Source organism: Muscardinus avellanarius (assembly GCF_963383645.1).
Source record: "Muscardinus avellanarius genome assembly, chromosome: 1".
Taxonomy (NCBI): Eukaryota; Metazoa; Chordata; class Mammalia; order Rodentia; family Gliridae; genus Muscardinus; species Muscardinus avellanarius.
The window spans coordinates 81,918,647-81,934,540 of NC_137786.1; positions in this window are offsets into that span (position 1 = coordinate 81,918,647).

Genomic DNA, 15,894 nt, shown 5'->3' on the forward strand with positions numbered 1-15,894 from the left:
TAAATTCATATAAATTCATATACTTACAGTCAATTTATTTTTGACAAAGATGCCAAAAGCATATATTAGAAAAAAAGACAGCCTTTTCAACAAATGGTGCTGGAAAAGCTGGTTATCCATTTATAGAGAAATGAAATTAAATCCCTGCCTCTCATTCTGCATAAACTCGAAATGGATCAAAGATCTTAAGATTAGACCCTTGAAACTTTGAAACTGCTAGAGGAGGACATAGGCCCAACACTCCAACATTAGGCACATATAGAAACTTCCTTAATATGACTACAAAGCTCAGGAAATAAAACAAAAATTCAATAGTTGAATAGTTGATAGTTTGGATGGCATTAAACTAATAAGTTTCTGCTCATCAAAGGAAACTATCAAGAGTCTAAAGAGAGAGCTTACAGTAAGATCTTTGCTAGCTATTCTTCTGATAAAGTATTAATATCTAATATAGGGAAAATACTTAAAGACTTAACGCTATAGAATAAATAAATCAAGAAATGCGCAATCAAACTAAATAAACACTTCACGAAAGAAGAAACACAAATGGCCAATAAATACATGAAAAAACGTTCAACATCAATAGCAATCAGGGAGATGCAAATCAAAACTACACTGAGATTCCACCTAACCTCAATTAGAATGGCAATCATCAAGAAGTCACACAACAAGTGACGGTGAGGATGTGGGGAAATAGAAACTCTTATACAGTATTGGTGGGATTGCAAATTAGTGCAGCTGCTATGCTTATAAGTGTGGAGATTCCTTAGAAAAATGGAAATGGATCCACCATATGATCCAGGTATACCACTCCTCGGGATCTTTCCAAAGAGATTGAAGTTAGAATATTATAGTAATACATACATATCTGTGTTGCCAGCAGCACAGTTCATAATAGCCAAATCATGGAACCAACCTAGGTGTCCATCAATAGACGAATGGATTACAAAATTATGGAATATGCATACAATGGAATTCTACTCAGCAATCAAGAAGAATGAAATCAAGCCATTTGCAGGAAAATGGATGGACCTGGAGAACATTATGTTAAGTGAGATAAGCCAGTCACAGACAGTGAAAGGTCAGGTGTTTTCTCTCCTATGAAGGAGGAAGTAATCAGGACAGAAGGGGACTTTAGATAAAGGGGGAGACACCCCAGTGGATCGAGGGAGGGGTCTGGGGGAAGGTTGTGGGCGCGAGAGAGAATTCATGAAGGGAACATTTCCATGATGTCATGTACATATGTGAGAGTACAATGCCAGTCTCAGTATCATGTATGGGGAAGGTGGGGAGTGGGGCGGGAGCTGGGAAGCTCACCAAGTGCTGTGCACGTGAATGCACTATCACTCTGAACTACAGTATGATGTGAGACTTTAATGCACCAATAAATGTATAAAAAAGGGAAAAAAGATGAAAAGACACCACTGACTATGATTGTGGGGATATAAGAATACCAGAAAGTCCAAACTAAAGCAACCAGTTGAGCTCAAAGCTTAGTTTCAGTTTCCTGTGCTGACAACTGAAGAAAACATCAGAGTGGCCTCCCGAGTGCTCATTTTATCCTTTGAGGAAATATGCTGGTTCACCAGGAAAGATATAAATTTCCCCCTAAGAATCTGGGTATGGTGATGCATGCCTGTAATCCCAGTACTTGGGAGGCTGCAACAGGAGGATTGCAGGTTCAAGGCCAGCCTCAGCTACTCAGAAAGATTCTGTTTCAAAAATAAAATAAATCAAAATATTATAAAAAGGGCTGGGGGTGTAGTTTGAAGGTAGAATGCCCCCAAGTTTAATCTTCAGTACTAAAAAAAAACCCTAAAAAATCCCTTAAAATAGAAACATTAAAAATCACTAAGAAAAATTTATTACACAGGTTTATAAAGAGTGGTGGATAATAAAGGGTTGTCTAGTATGATTGCACAAACAAAAATGAAAAACCAGGGATGTTCTTTCTATGGCCACTTTTTGCAGGTCCATCCCCCTCATCCCTGGCTCTGGTAAAGGCGAGTTTGAGGGAAGGGGTGCTAGGGCACAGGGGCGTGGCATTCTAGTGAGCTGGTTTGCTATTGAAATTATCATTATTTTTGTGCGATATTGGGGAACCCAGGGCATTGTGCCTCTGAGCTATACCCCCAGCCTTACCCTTTTATCCTTTATTTTTTGAAATAGTGTCTCTCACTGAGTTGTGAAGTACCTCACTTAGTAGCTGAGGCTGACTGCGAACCTGCGATCCTCTTGTCTCAGCCTCCCAAATACAGAGATTCCAAGTGTGTGCCACCATGCCCGGCTTAGGAATTAAATTTTTAATAAAAATTTTGAAATAGGATTTCAAAAATTTGTGTTCCTCAAAATATCAGAGTCTGCTGGGCTCTGATGAAGTGGGTATTCTGTGGTCTCTCCTGTCTTGGAGAATATATCAGCATATAAAAGATGGTGAAAAGAATCTTTAATCTTTTAGAAAGACTGAACTCTGTTAAATCTAGCATTTTTCAAGTTTCTTAGGCTGCATCACTCTTTTTGGGTAATGCCCACAAGTGTTCTCTGACATTCATTTGGGAAATAAAAGGTCCTACCCAGGACAGTCGTCTTCACTTTTCAATATTCGTTTCTATTACCTGGTGAACTTTTCTAACTGCTGTTTGTGGAGACCCGTTGCCGAGAGAGTCTGGTCCTCCTGGTCTGTGTGGCTCCCCTGGGAACCTGAGCAATGATGATCTTACCCCCAGGTGATGCTAATACACAGAGAAGATTGAGGGCACAGATCTGGCCTCAAGTAAGAATCACTTGGAGGGCTTTTGAAAGCACTTATTGCTGGGTCCCATCCCACAGGCTAGGGATTAAAATTATAGCAGGGCCTGGGAATGTGAATTTCTTTTTTTTATTTGGTGCAGTATAATTATACATCATATTTGGATATAGAGAGATAGAAACATACATGCACCCAACTCTTGGCGCACCTCCCTCAGAGTCCCTGCCCCACGCCGCACCCCACCTGTACATGTCTTTAAAATTGAAATCGGGAGTTTTGTATTCATACAGAAGATTTTTCAATGGTTACATTCTTTACATCTTGGTCCCCCCTTCCCTAAACCCCTTCAATCAGTATTTTAGAGTCTCTGCTCTTTTACCTGATGTTACCTACATTTCTGATTTTCTCTCTACCTTCCACATATAAGAGAAAACATACATCTATTCATTTTTAAGAATTGAAATCAGAATGCTAGAGTGATACTTGAACATCTATGTTCATAGCAGCACAATTTACAATAGCCAAATTACGGAACCAGCTTCGTTGTCCATCAACAGATGAATGGGTGACAAAACTGTGGTATATATACACAAAAGAATTTTACTCAGCCATAAAAAAGAACAAAATAATGTCATTTACAGGAAAATGGATGGAACTTGAGAATATTATAAAGTGAGACTGTGTATTTCTAACAAGTTGCCAGGTGCCGCTGCTGGTCAAGGGATGCTCCTGAGAAGCACCGCTCTGGGGAACAGTGGGTTCCATGGTTATCAGGCTCTCCTTATTGAGTGTCCAAGTCTGAGATCTTCTAGTGATAGGTCAGAATAAAGTTAGGACAAAGGTACATAAACAGTCAGCGTTCTATTTGTTCAAGGCTGAAGAGAGATCAGATACCAATGTCAGGAATGCAAGGAGCAACAACCATACTTTGCACCAACAGGTGGATGGTATCCCACCTCCAGGCACCAGGTGGACAGCATCTCACCTGCGCCTCCAGGCAGAACACAGGAGGCGGAGATGATCCCCTCAGGTGCCAGTGATCCTCTGGAATGGTCTCAACTCCAGGGCAGTGTGAGCAGAAGGGGAGGCATTTTCACAGTAGGCTGAGGTGTTTATCAGCTGGAAGAAGACAGAGCCATGAGGGATACCTGGCTCAGAGCATGGCTAGACAATGGAAATGTCACCTCCTATAAAAAAGAGGTTTACTTTGATACTCTCTAGGGAGATGAAGAATGTGAACGGCCCGTGAGGGGTCCTCTCAGTTGCCAGGTAAATCTTGAGGAGGGCACTGAGTCTGAGGTCCAGCTCTTAGAGCAGACTAGTTGAAGAGACAAGACCCGCACTTTGGCACTGACCCTGCCTGACCCTCCTGGGCCTGTTTCTTTTGGGTAGGTGGTCCCACCTCACACAAAAATAGCTTAAAGCAAGGATCAATTGAGAACATCAGCAAAATGTATGAAAAAAGCACGTGTAAGGTGCTGTGTGTCATCAGGTGAGAAAGAAAATACTCGCTGCACATCCCTCTGACCTTTTCTCCCAGCTGTGGCCTAGTTTCCTGCGTGCCCACTGACAACCTCATTAGAGTCACACACATTTCCTGGCTGCTGAAAGCAGAGAGAATTTGTCAGGAATTTTTACCTCAGAGACACTTCTGGGTGACAGAGCTCTCTCCTCATGACTGTGACATCTTGCTCTAACCCTAGAAACCCCCACTAAGGGAGAGCGCCGGCCGCGCTTGCTGTCTGTGCACTCAGAGCACACTGGCCTCGGGCTCTGGGAAGATGAAGGGCCAAGAGTTCATGGGGAAAGCAGTCACCATTCCTCCCCAGCTCAGACTTGCTGGTGTGAAAGTTCCTGGACCAGCTGGAGGCCTGTGGGTCCACTAAAATGACATCTATTTTGGAAGCTTTTCTCAGGACAAATTAGCAACACGAGAAGGCCACCAGGCAAGAGCTTCAAGTACCCAAACTCATCTGATAAAGCAAAGGTATGAGAAGCAATCTGGCTCGAGGCCTTCTCAGTTTCTTCTTTCTGGTACTTTCCTCTCATCCAACAAAGATTAGCTTCATGATGCTTCCCAAGGAGGCCTCACCCAGGCCCTTCCTGCACCATACCCCATTGTTTTTTGTTCTCACACACAGCCAAACTTACTCTGTAGCATTTACCACAGTTGGGAATGACTTGTAGAATTTGCATTTGTCTTGTTCAATGATGTTCTTTCTTCTCCAAACACAAAGCATAGGTCCACGGAAGTATCTGTTTAATGAGAGCACCAATGCCACACAGAAATGCCAAACAGGGCTTAATATGGGGCTTTCTGAGGGCTTTGGTTCAGGTCACAAGATGATCCATGCCACAGACTGTGGTGCCTTGCTTAACCTTGGGGAGTGGCCAAAGAAAGGCTTCGGGGAGCCCTGAGGACGGAGTGTTCTGACCACAGACCTCAGTGAAGCCAATGTGTCCCTAAGGCCCCATCAGGACCCGAGTGATGACAAAAACACCCCAAAACATCTTGTGACTACTGGACTGAGGTCATCCTCTCATACCTCCTCCTACCATTTCCTCATGAAAGTTTCCTACTAAAGAGGAGCCATGAACCCCCAATGCATCCCTTTTACTCTGGAGATGGCCTGCAGTATCCCTTGAATGTGTATTTCTTACTTTCCTAAATAAATCTGTTTGTAGCTCTATTCTTTGTCTTGATAATTCTTTTTTTTTTTTTTTTTTTTTTTTTTTTTTTGGTGTGTGTGTAGTACTGGGTATTGAACCCAGGGGCATTCAACCCCTGAGGTATATCCCCAGCCCTATTTTATTTGTTATTTTGAAACAGGGCCTTGTTAAGTTCCTGAGGGCTTTGCTAAATTGCTGAGGCAGTTCTCAAACCTGCGATCTTCCTGTCTCAGCCTCTGGTCTCAAGTATTGGAATTACAGGCGTGGACCATCATGCTTGGCTTTGTCTGGGAAATTCTCTTCCAAACGCATCCCCCATCACGACATCTACCTCTTGCTACAAAAGGAAGTCAGATTCTGAGCCACATATGCAGGGCTTGCAGCGGGGGTAGTAAAAACCCCTGGCTTTGTTCCTCTTAGCTTCCGGCTCCTTTCACTGGCAGGAGCAGAAGTTGGAAAGTCAGCGGATGTTGGGATTAGAGGGTTTCTGCAGAGAGCTGACGCTTTGCTTCCCCCTAACCACAAGGCTAAGGGGAACAGTTTCATGAAAACCACTTAGAAAACTGATTTGTGGCCCTCAAGCCCGGGAACTCAGAGGGCTGGTGTGTGATACAAGCCTTCAAATAAAAGTCTCCTGCAGAATGGGGGTGCAGCTGGGAAGCCCTGCAGGCTTAGCATTGGCCCTAGGTGCTCATTTAGTTTCTGGCTGGGGTGGGAGGGCAGGTGAGAGCCCAGATATAAACCTCTAGTGGGTATGTTGGCTTGGATATTTACAAAGGTCCCTAAGTAACCAGCTTTCTGCGTGAAGAGGCCAGAGGTGAGCTACTACAGACAGGGGCAGAGGAGCAAGAGAAGGGTCCAAGATGGCTGGACAGGCTCTGACAACACCCAGAGGAAGCCAAGACTGAGTTCCTCTTCTGCATCTCTCCTCTTCTACTCTTGCTTCTTTCAACCCTGGGGCAGGCTGCTGGAGGAGGGGGAGGATGGCAAATAAACCAGACCTGAGCTGGAAGGGGTGAGAAGTGAGAAGCTTTTTTTTTTTCCTTTGTGGCACAGGGGCATTCTACCTCTGAGCTACAGCCCCAGCCTAGTTTTTATTCTTTATTTTGAAACAGGTTCTCACTGAGTTGCAAAGGGCCTCACTAAGTAGCTGAGGCTGGCCACAAACCGAGATACTCCTGTTTCAGCCTCCCAAAGGCTGGGATTACAAGCGTGTGCCACCACACCTAGTTTTGGCTATTCTACAAGGCTGAACTTGTACATTACTCAATTGAAACCCTTGCTAAAAGAGACTATGGGACATCTAAGAGTAGCTGTTCTGAAGAAATTATGGGACCTGCCTGAAATCCCTTTTCTGAAGGCAAACAGCCTCCCAAGTGGGTTTGTAGGGACACGGGTGAGAGCAAATGATTCTGCTTTATGATCACCCCGTCCAGTCCCTCCAGTTCAACACGGCAGCCTTTTACCTAAAAGGATCATGGTATGTGAGTATTATTCTAACTTATCAGAGATGATGGAAGGAAGACCCAGGGGCTCAAGCAAATAGCCCTGGTCACAAGCTAGTAACTCCCAGGACGAGGATTCACACCCAGCATGTAGGGCTCCACCATCCATTTTACTCCCTTTAACACTACCACACACTTCCAATCTTACTTTCCAAACTTTTCATGTCTTGTTTTTGGTCTCTGTTTCCGAAATAGCCCTTTTACTATCTATAGGTCAATTCATCTTTAAAAAAACATAGAAGAACGTGGTAAGGTGTGCACATTAACAGAGGGAGGAGCCGGAGAGTTCCATTCAGCCACGAAGGGGGAGTTCAGAGCAGGAAGGAGCAGGTGGGGTGGTGATAATTGGCTGCCGTGGCACTGCAGGCTTGTCAGCAGGGGCCGAGAGAGAGGAAGGAAGGGCGAGGATGGGTAGAAAGGCGGCTTTGCCAACAGTCCCCAGTGTCTCCTTACAGCTGTTCTCAGCTGCACAGTTTGGAGCACAGGTGGCCACAAGACCCCTGGAGACCCTCTTGGCACTTCTTCTACAAGGCTGGTTTAAATGAATGCCGTCCTTGGGAGGAGAAGCCTGCAGGTGTAAGAAGGGAGTCATTTTCATAGCAGCCTTATTTCCCAAAGCATCTCACCTTTAATAAACCATGTCATCCCTTCTCTACTAGGGGAAGAAGCATTTAGGCTTACAGACAAAAAGATCTTTTAAAAAACTGTATTCCCCCCCCTTTTTTTTGTTCTAAAGATTGAACTCAGAGGCATTATTCCTCCAAGTTACACCTCCAGCCCTTTCTGCTTTTTTGTTTTGAAACAAGGTCACACTAGGTCGTTGAGAGTTCTTGAGGGTCATACTAAATTGTTGAGGGTTCACTAAGTTCCTGAGGCTGGTTTTAAAACTGATCTTCCTGTTTCAGTCTCCCAAGTACTGGGAGTACATGTGTGTGCCACCATACCCAGCTAATATCTCTCCTTTATATGTGTGTCTAGAAGAGAATAGAGAAAATATTCAAAGTTTGACTCAAGTTTGGAACAAATTTATGAGCACTATAAGTCACTGGTAGTCATGATGCTAAGAGAAGTTAATGTGCTACTTGAAAAAATTCACAGAAAAAGCTACTTCACAGAGCAATCAAGGGCAGAGCCTTTAAAAAGTCTAGGTTGTGTCTGTCCACAGGGAGAATGCAAACACTATTATACAAAAAACTACCAGGTGTGGTGGCGCACGCTTGTAATCCCAGCGCTTGGGAGGCTGAGACAGGAGGATCGCACAGGTTGGAAGCCAGCCTCGGATACTTTGTGAGGCTCTCAGCGACTTAGTGAGACCCTGTTTCCAAATACAGTATAAAGCCCCTGGGTTCCACACCCAGACCCTCAAAAACAAAACAAAACAAAACAAAACAAAACAAAAAACAAAAACAACTAAAGTAACCCAGTTTAGCCCTGGCTGGTGGCTTCATCAAGTATACTGCTATGAACTTTCCACATCCAAATAAAAGAAGGAAATAAATGATTTTTAAAATATGCAATGAAAACACATGTAGGAAATTTACTAGATGCCAAGTACCTCTCTACATATTCATTACCAAAACAACCTCCGAGGTAGCCACTACCGCTCCCCCATTCACAGATGGGGACCCAGGGCGGGGAGTTGATAAACTTGGCTGCAGTCTGGGGCTCCTGAGCGGCGGAGCCAGGACTCCGTGCCAGGCTGTCTGGCTTGCCCTTGTGCTCAGAGCTGCTCAGCCCAATGCCTGTACCGTGCCACTGTGTGCTGGGCACGTCATCGCTCCATCTCTGGGCTGCTCACAGCCCTACCTAGAAAGAGTACTAAGCTCCAGGGGTCTCCTCCTGCTCTGTCCTGTCTTGTCATTTAGACATTTTTATTTAGTCACCTACAAAATGAAGGCAGTGTTGTTGGATGCGGTTGATGGGTTCCACCAGCTCTCTCACTATAGAAATCCTGAAGTCCTTCGATTATCCTCAGAATGTCTGCTTGGAAGGTGGCACAAGGGCTAGGCATAGAATAAATGCCAATAAAAACACATGCTGAGTTTAAAGGAATACTGGGCTAGAGATGCTTTCATGAAGATGGAAAATTGGACTCATTTTAGACTGCTATCCTCCACCATATCCTTGAGAAGTGAGAGAAAGCTATTAAAAAAACATTAGGAAATGTAGGTATGTTTTGACCTACCTACAAGTTATTATAAATAACAAAAATAACTTTCTTTTTGGTACTGGGGATTAAACCCAGGGGCATTGTAGCATTGAACTCCACACTCGGGCTTTTTCATTTTGAAAAAGGGTCTTGCTAAGTTACTGCACACTAACCTCAAAGCTATGATCCTCCTGTCTCAGTCTTCCAAGTACTAGGATTATAGTCATGTTTGACTCAAAAGTAACTTTTTTTTTCTTTTGGTGGTACTGGGGGTGGAACCCAGGGGCTTTTTACCTCCGGGCTATACTCCCAGGCCTATTTTATATTTTATTTGGAAACAGGGTCTCACTAAGTTGGTGAGAGCCTAAGTAGCTGAGGCTGGCTTTGAACCTGTGCGATCCTCCTGTCTCAGCCTCCCAAGCGTGGGGATTACAAGAGTGCGCCACTACGCCTGGCTCAACTTTTCTTTTCTTTTTTTTTAAAGGGTAAAAGTGACTTATAACATTTACATTTCACATATCCTGGTATATAAACAGTAATTATTTCAGCCAGGCATGGTGGCACACGCTTGTAATCCCAGCATTTGGGAGGCTGAGACAGGAGGATTGTGGCTCACGGACAGCCTCAGCTACTTACTCTTTGCAACTCAGTGAGACCCTGTTTCAAAATAAAGAATAAAAAATATGGCTGAGGGTGTAGCTCAGAGGTAGAATGCCTCTGGGTTCCATCCCCACGACTGCAAAAAAAAAAAATTACTTTATTTCATATTCCAAATGATTATAGACTGTTTAGATGCTCAGATTACACAGGTAACTAGAGGTGTGGATGCTAATATTGAAAAAAAAAATGCCCCTGTTGGAATGTCAGTTAATCAATTAATGTCTGCCTTTGCCCCCTTTGCAATCAGTTTAAATGCTTATTAGTTAATTATGGTAAAAGGATTCCAGAAGCAAAACCAGGCTGCCATTGTTGACGTGTGTGTGTGTGTGTGTGTGTGTGTGTGTGTGTGTGTATGTGTAATATACCTACAGGGGATTAAAACTAGAGGCATTATACCACTGATCTACACCCCCAACCTTTTTAATTTTTAAATTTTCAAACAGGGCCTTGCTAAGTTACCATTTACTGGCAATCCTCCTTTCTCAGCCTCCCGGGTAGTGGGATTACAGGAGCGAGACACCATTCCCCAGCAACTAATTTCTATGATTTTGGGAAGATTAAGTGGTAAGACACAGAAACCTGAATAATCAGAGGATTCTTGGAGTAAACCAGAACTTCTGGCCACATGAATTTTAAATAGTTGGCCCTGTTTGTTCTTTTCATAAATTATTATTGAGCCCCTTTTTGGTGCCAGGCACTAAGCTGGGGGCTGGAGGCACCCTGGTGAACAAGAGTCTCTGCACTCCTGGAGCTTAATAATGCAATTAGTATCCAGTTATAATTATGGTAAGTTTTGCAAAGGAGAAATATAAAATCAAATCATATATAATGGGGTGGCCTGAGTTAGTCTGGATAAGGGGGGCATACATAAGTGAAGATGTTGAGGAAGAGGGCTTAGCCAAGTGAGGACAGGGAGGAGGGGAGGAAGTAGTGCTTACTCAGCCTGTAAGGCCTTGGAGTAGGAGGAGCAAAGTGTGCCTGAGAACCTGAAGGGAGGGCGGCCTGTGTGACTGTGTGCAGAGAGGTCCCAGGGTGCAGGAATCGAGAGGGTAAGTGGATCAGGCTGCACATGTAACACACAGAATTCTGTAAGCCCAGCTGGAATTCACGAAACAGGAAGGGCAGTCAGCCATTCCTGTAGAAGTCCCAGCTCCTAATACACCGGCTAATTCAAACATACTGGCTGATTATGTGGGCTCATCCTTTTGATTTTTTTTGTGATGCTGGGAATCGAACCCAAGGCCTCACACGATAGGCAAGCTCTATGAGTGTGTGGGCTCGTCTATAGGAAACACCTTCCTGTACTCTATAGACCTGGATGTGGAGTTCTTATTGTCCATCCAGAAATGCCCATAGTTTAACAACTAATTACAGCAAGAAAAACCAGCCTGGCTGGTCAGTTGAATCGGGAGCCACGAGTTGTAAATGACACATCTCCACCTTCACACACAGTACAATCATCTGACCCCCAGCTTGAGAATTAAGCAATCATAAAAAAATCAGAGCCACCTGCTGCCACTGCCAGCCTCCTCGCCCAGTCTTAGAAAGGCAAAACCAGAAGAGCAGCTCTGTGGATGTATAGCGTTCAATAAAACTCCAGATGCCCCGCCTTGAAGCCTCAGGCCTCTCTCTGCCTTTGCCCCCTCTGCAAATCAGTCAAGACAGATTCTTTCTCACCTGGAGAACAATGCTTCAACAAACACTCCTTATTGCACCAGGCACATAATAATCCTTAATTTAAACAGCCATTTCCCACAGAACTCTCAAGCACTTTACACAATAAAACATTTCCTGGATCCCAGTAAGGAGGTCTGTTTTCACTTTAGAGCTGAGGACAAATGGTCAAGCTTAAAGGCAAGTACAAAGTCAAATGCCCGGTTGGAGGAGGGGCTGGCAGGCCGCAGATAAGTTGCCAGCTTTAAAGCCTCATTCATCCTTGAGGCTCCTTGTCAACCTGACCAAAGTTGCTGTTGGCGCTAATATTTTTACTTTTACTTTTTTTGTGGTACTGGGGATGGAACCCAGGGGCCTTCTAACTCCAGGCTACACTCCCAGACCTATTTTATATTTTATTTGGAACAGGGTCTGAGTTGCTGAGAGCCTAAGCAGCTGAGGCTGGCTTAAAACCTGCGCCATCTTCCTGTCTCAGTCTCCCAAGTACTGAGATCAGCCGGATCAACTGTTGGCACTAATTGTTGGAATTTTTTTTTCTTTCTTTCTTTCTTTCTTTTCTTTTCTTTTTTTTTTTTTTTTTTTTTTTGCGATACTGGCAATAGAACCCAGGGGCATTCTACTTTTGAACTATTCCCCTGACCTGTTTTTTATTCTTTTAGTTTGAAACAGGATCTCACTAGGTCGCAGAGTCTAAGTAGCTGAGGCTGGCCACAAACCCAGGATCCTCCTGTCTCAGCCTCACAAGTGCTCGAATTACAAGCACCACCACGCCTGGCTTGTTGCAGGTTTTAATACTGGTGCTTAATTGAGGCTCCCCCCCCCCACCTCCTCCATTGCTTCATAAAACTTTGAGAAACTGGACATTAGGATTCAACTAGAATGTTCTTACGCTTAACAGTGGATGCTCCCAGGAGCTGGAGTCTGTTAATGGGATTGCCTTTCAGTATGAAGAGAACATATTCTAAAACTGTATCCTTCCTCCCTACACTGAGCCACCTTCAAATACCCTAGGATTAACGCTGAACATTTTCAAAGGTAAAGGGAACCTGGAAGGAACAACCTGTTCTCAAAAAGCATTTTGACCTCCCTTCAAAACTTCAATCATTTCAGACAAACCGACTTGCCAAGAATAATCCACTAGACACATCACCCTGACACCCACATCCTACTTCTTTGAAATCAAAAGGGTATCTCTAACCTGTGGGACTGGAATTGTCTTTGTGAAGAGTAGTCTTGCCCTATATGAAAATAAGAGGGTGGTATGGAGAAGTGGGTAAGAACATGACCCCGGCAGGGCTTCCAGGCACTGCCATTTATGAGCGGTGTGATGGGCAAGGTTCTTCTCTAAGCCTCAGTTTACTCACTTGTAAAATGGAGATGACAGGTGGTGACAAGAAATGTGATGATCCATGCAAAAATGCAGTAGTTGAAACCTTCAAAACACGGTAACTAGGATTACTGTTACCAGCTTGCTGTTGCCTCTGAAGGGCGAGTCCTGCATGGAGGAGAACAGCAGGGGCCTGAAGCAAATACTCTGCTCCTGTTTCCTACAGTCATTGACATGTGGTATCTCTGTCCCTCACGATCATTTACATTAGGGCATCAGAAACCATTTTGTTGTGGGCTTTTATTTTCTTAAGACAAAGTTAAGAGACTTGAAACAAAGTAAAAACAAGTACCAGAATTGCAAAGTTAACATTTTTATTGAACTGAAATCGATGCAGAACAACAGGGCCACCACAGCTGCTAAGCTGAGTCACAACTGAAAAGCCCCTGTGACAGTTTTACCTTGGAGAGGCCTAACATGGTTTGGGTGGAACAACTGAGAAACAGCATAGATATATTATGTATATATATACTTTTTTTTTTTAACACTTGAAATAGTTTGAAATGAACCTCACAGCCTTCAGTTTTTAGGTTACGTGAACATTTTCTGTGGCCTTCATTTAGTAGTGCCAGTTAATATACTTGCTCCAAAACTTTCCTCTCATAAGTGCTGGCTGTCAACCCCTCCCCCCCGACTCCCATCCAGGACACAGTACACCTAAGAAAGGGATTTAGTAATACTTGGACAAGTAATAAGAACTCCAAAAGTAAGCAAGGTAAGTACCAAGCACACTGACCCGATGCTCACGCTGCCGAGGAACTGGCTAAAGAGTTTCGGCCAGGTTCCAGGAGCAGAGATTGCAGGACTGGAAAGGGCAAGGCGCCCAGGCACAGTTTCCAAACTCAGGACCATTTCTGTCTAAACTTCCACCTCTTGAACACCTTGCTTTCAAATTCCTATAAAGGCTATAAGATCAACCAGAGAGGAAATAAAAATTAATACTGAATTTTTATAATCAAAGCATGGAACAATGATAACAAAAAGACTGACCACACCGGTACCTTTTGTGAGAGCAACTACTGGGTATCTCTTACTACTTAAAGATTTGAAAGTTAAACCCTTTAAAGTATTTCAAGAGAAAAGAGTGAACAAGGCAAAAGATGAAATCCTCACATTAAAAAAAACCCTACATGTTCATGTTCTTTCATCATATTTTACATCAGCTCTCATTCAATATGAAGTTGATTTATGGGCCTTGGTAAAATTCTGCAAGAGTTGAAATTATTTTAGGTGTAACATGATGAAAAAAAAAAAAACAATGGCACAACTCATCCTTTAAGTTTGACAATGCTCAATGCTATTTTACACGTAAGTGTCTCAAAACAAAACCAAAAAACTAAATTCTTCCTCTAGAGCAGCTGATATTAATTGGCCACTTAGTCCTGCAGCGATCACTTGCGAGAATCTAAAAATCTTGCATTAAGGGATGAAAAGTGATTGCAAATATTCTCATAGGCTCATGCCCATCTTCAAAAGGGATGCAATATTGGCTAAGAATAGATTCAGAGATTGATAGCGCTCAAATTTGCAACTGACAGATATTTTGCAAGGATCTGTCTAATGTGTATACCAAACATCTCAATTAAGGCTTTTACTGGTATGTGGTCCAGTCTATGGGTATGTAATGCTGGATTTCCATTAAGCATCTCCACAGCTTCCACTGTTACCCAACTTGTAAACCAGAAGAGGTGCTGATGTGGGTGGGTAGGAGCTCCAAGCGGTGATGCTTACCAACTGGAAGGCTTGTCTGTAAACAGGTTCTGAAATAAGAGCTGGCAGTGAAACAACTGAGGGGTATCTCAGATCACAGAGAGGGAAAAAGTGATTTGTACCTGTGGACAGGGATGGGCTTAAAAAAAAAACCAACAACAACAGCTGACCCTCAGTTCAAGATTTCAAGACTTAAGAGACTTAAAAGTTTAAAGCTACATCCAAGCCGGTGGTTCTCAACTTTAGCTTGCAAAAGTCATAGACATGAAACATGAAAATGCAGATGCCTCAGCCCTACCCAGAGATTCTAACCTGGGTAGTACAGTGGTCCAAGAATCTTGCTCTTGAGAAACATCACTCATAGCAAACAGAAGCATATAATCTTTGATTAAAAGGCCAAGATGTCCAATTTCTAACAAATGAGGTCATTACCTATTGATAAACTTCTCAGGAGACTACCAGAATAATATGAGGGCCAGATTTATCCACAGATAAACTTCCTTTTCTTTTCTTTGTTTTTAACTAAAAGTTTAAAGCCAGTTGACATGAATAATGATTGTACCAATTCTGAGGTAAAAGGAAGAGCACCAGGGATCTCAACTTTAAAAGAAATAGAATTTCCTAGGAAGTCTATGCTACACAGAAATCAAAAGTCTGCTGTAATGTTTTAACAGTTGCCAAATGCTTTTGTTTCAGTCTTTGTATTATTTGTATACTTTTGTATACTGTTAGTATATTACCTAATCTTTCCAGTTAAGAAAGAACTCTAAAGAGGAGTTAAGTTAGTCTGTATATTCTCTTATGTTTCCTAGATACCAACATTTTCTGGTTTACAGTGATACACGACAAAGTTATTTATTTTCTTGGATGCTGGAGACAAACATCTTTATTAAAGATACTACCAAAATTTTGGCAAACATTTCAAAACAGATTTGTAAACATAATGCTTCCCTTTTCAACTGGCAGCACTTTGAAAAGACAATACAATAAGACAACACAACTTGAATCAACATTAGTTCAAAATCCTTATATTTTGACCACATAACTTATGTTCCCACATGATAAAACAAGTGATAGTTTAAATCAATGTCAACAGATAAACTCCATGAAATGAAAGTTTGTGCTGTTTGATGAATCACAGTATGTTATGGTTAAATATATCCGCTCTTTTTATATTCCTGGCATCCAGGATGAAAAAAAAATCTTTAAATATACATCTCATGTAGGTAATAGCTTCTTTGCATATCTCTCTTCAAAAAATACTTTATAGCAGTATATAAATAGTTTACCTACACATTTAATTTTATAATTTTGCCCCAAAACTATAGATCTGTTTCATTTTTATAACATATTAATTTTTGCCCAACATTAATAAAGCTGACAAACTGTT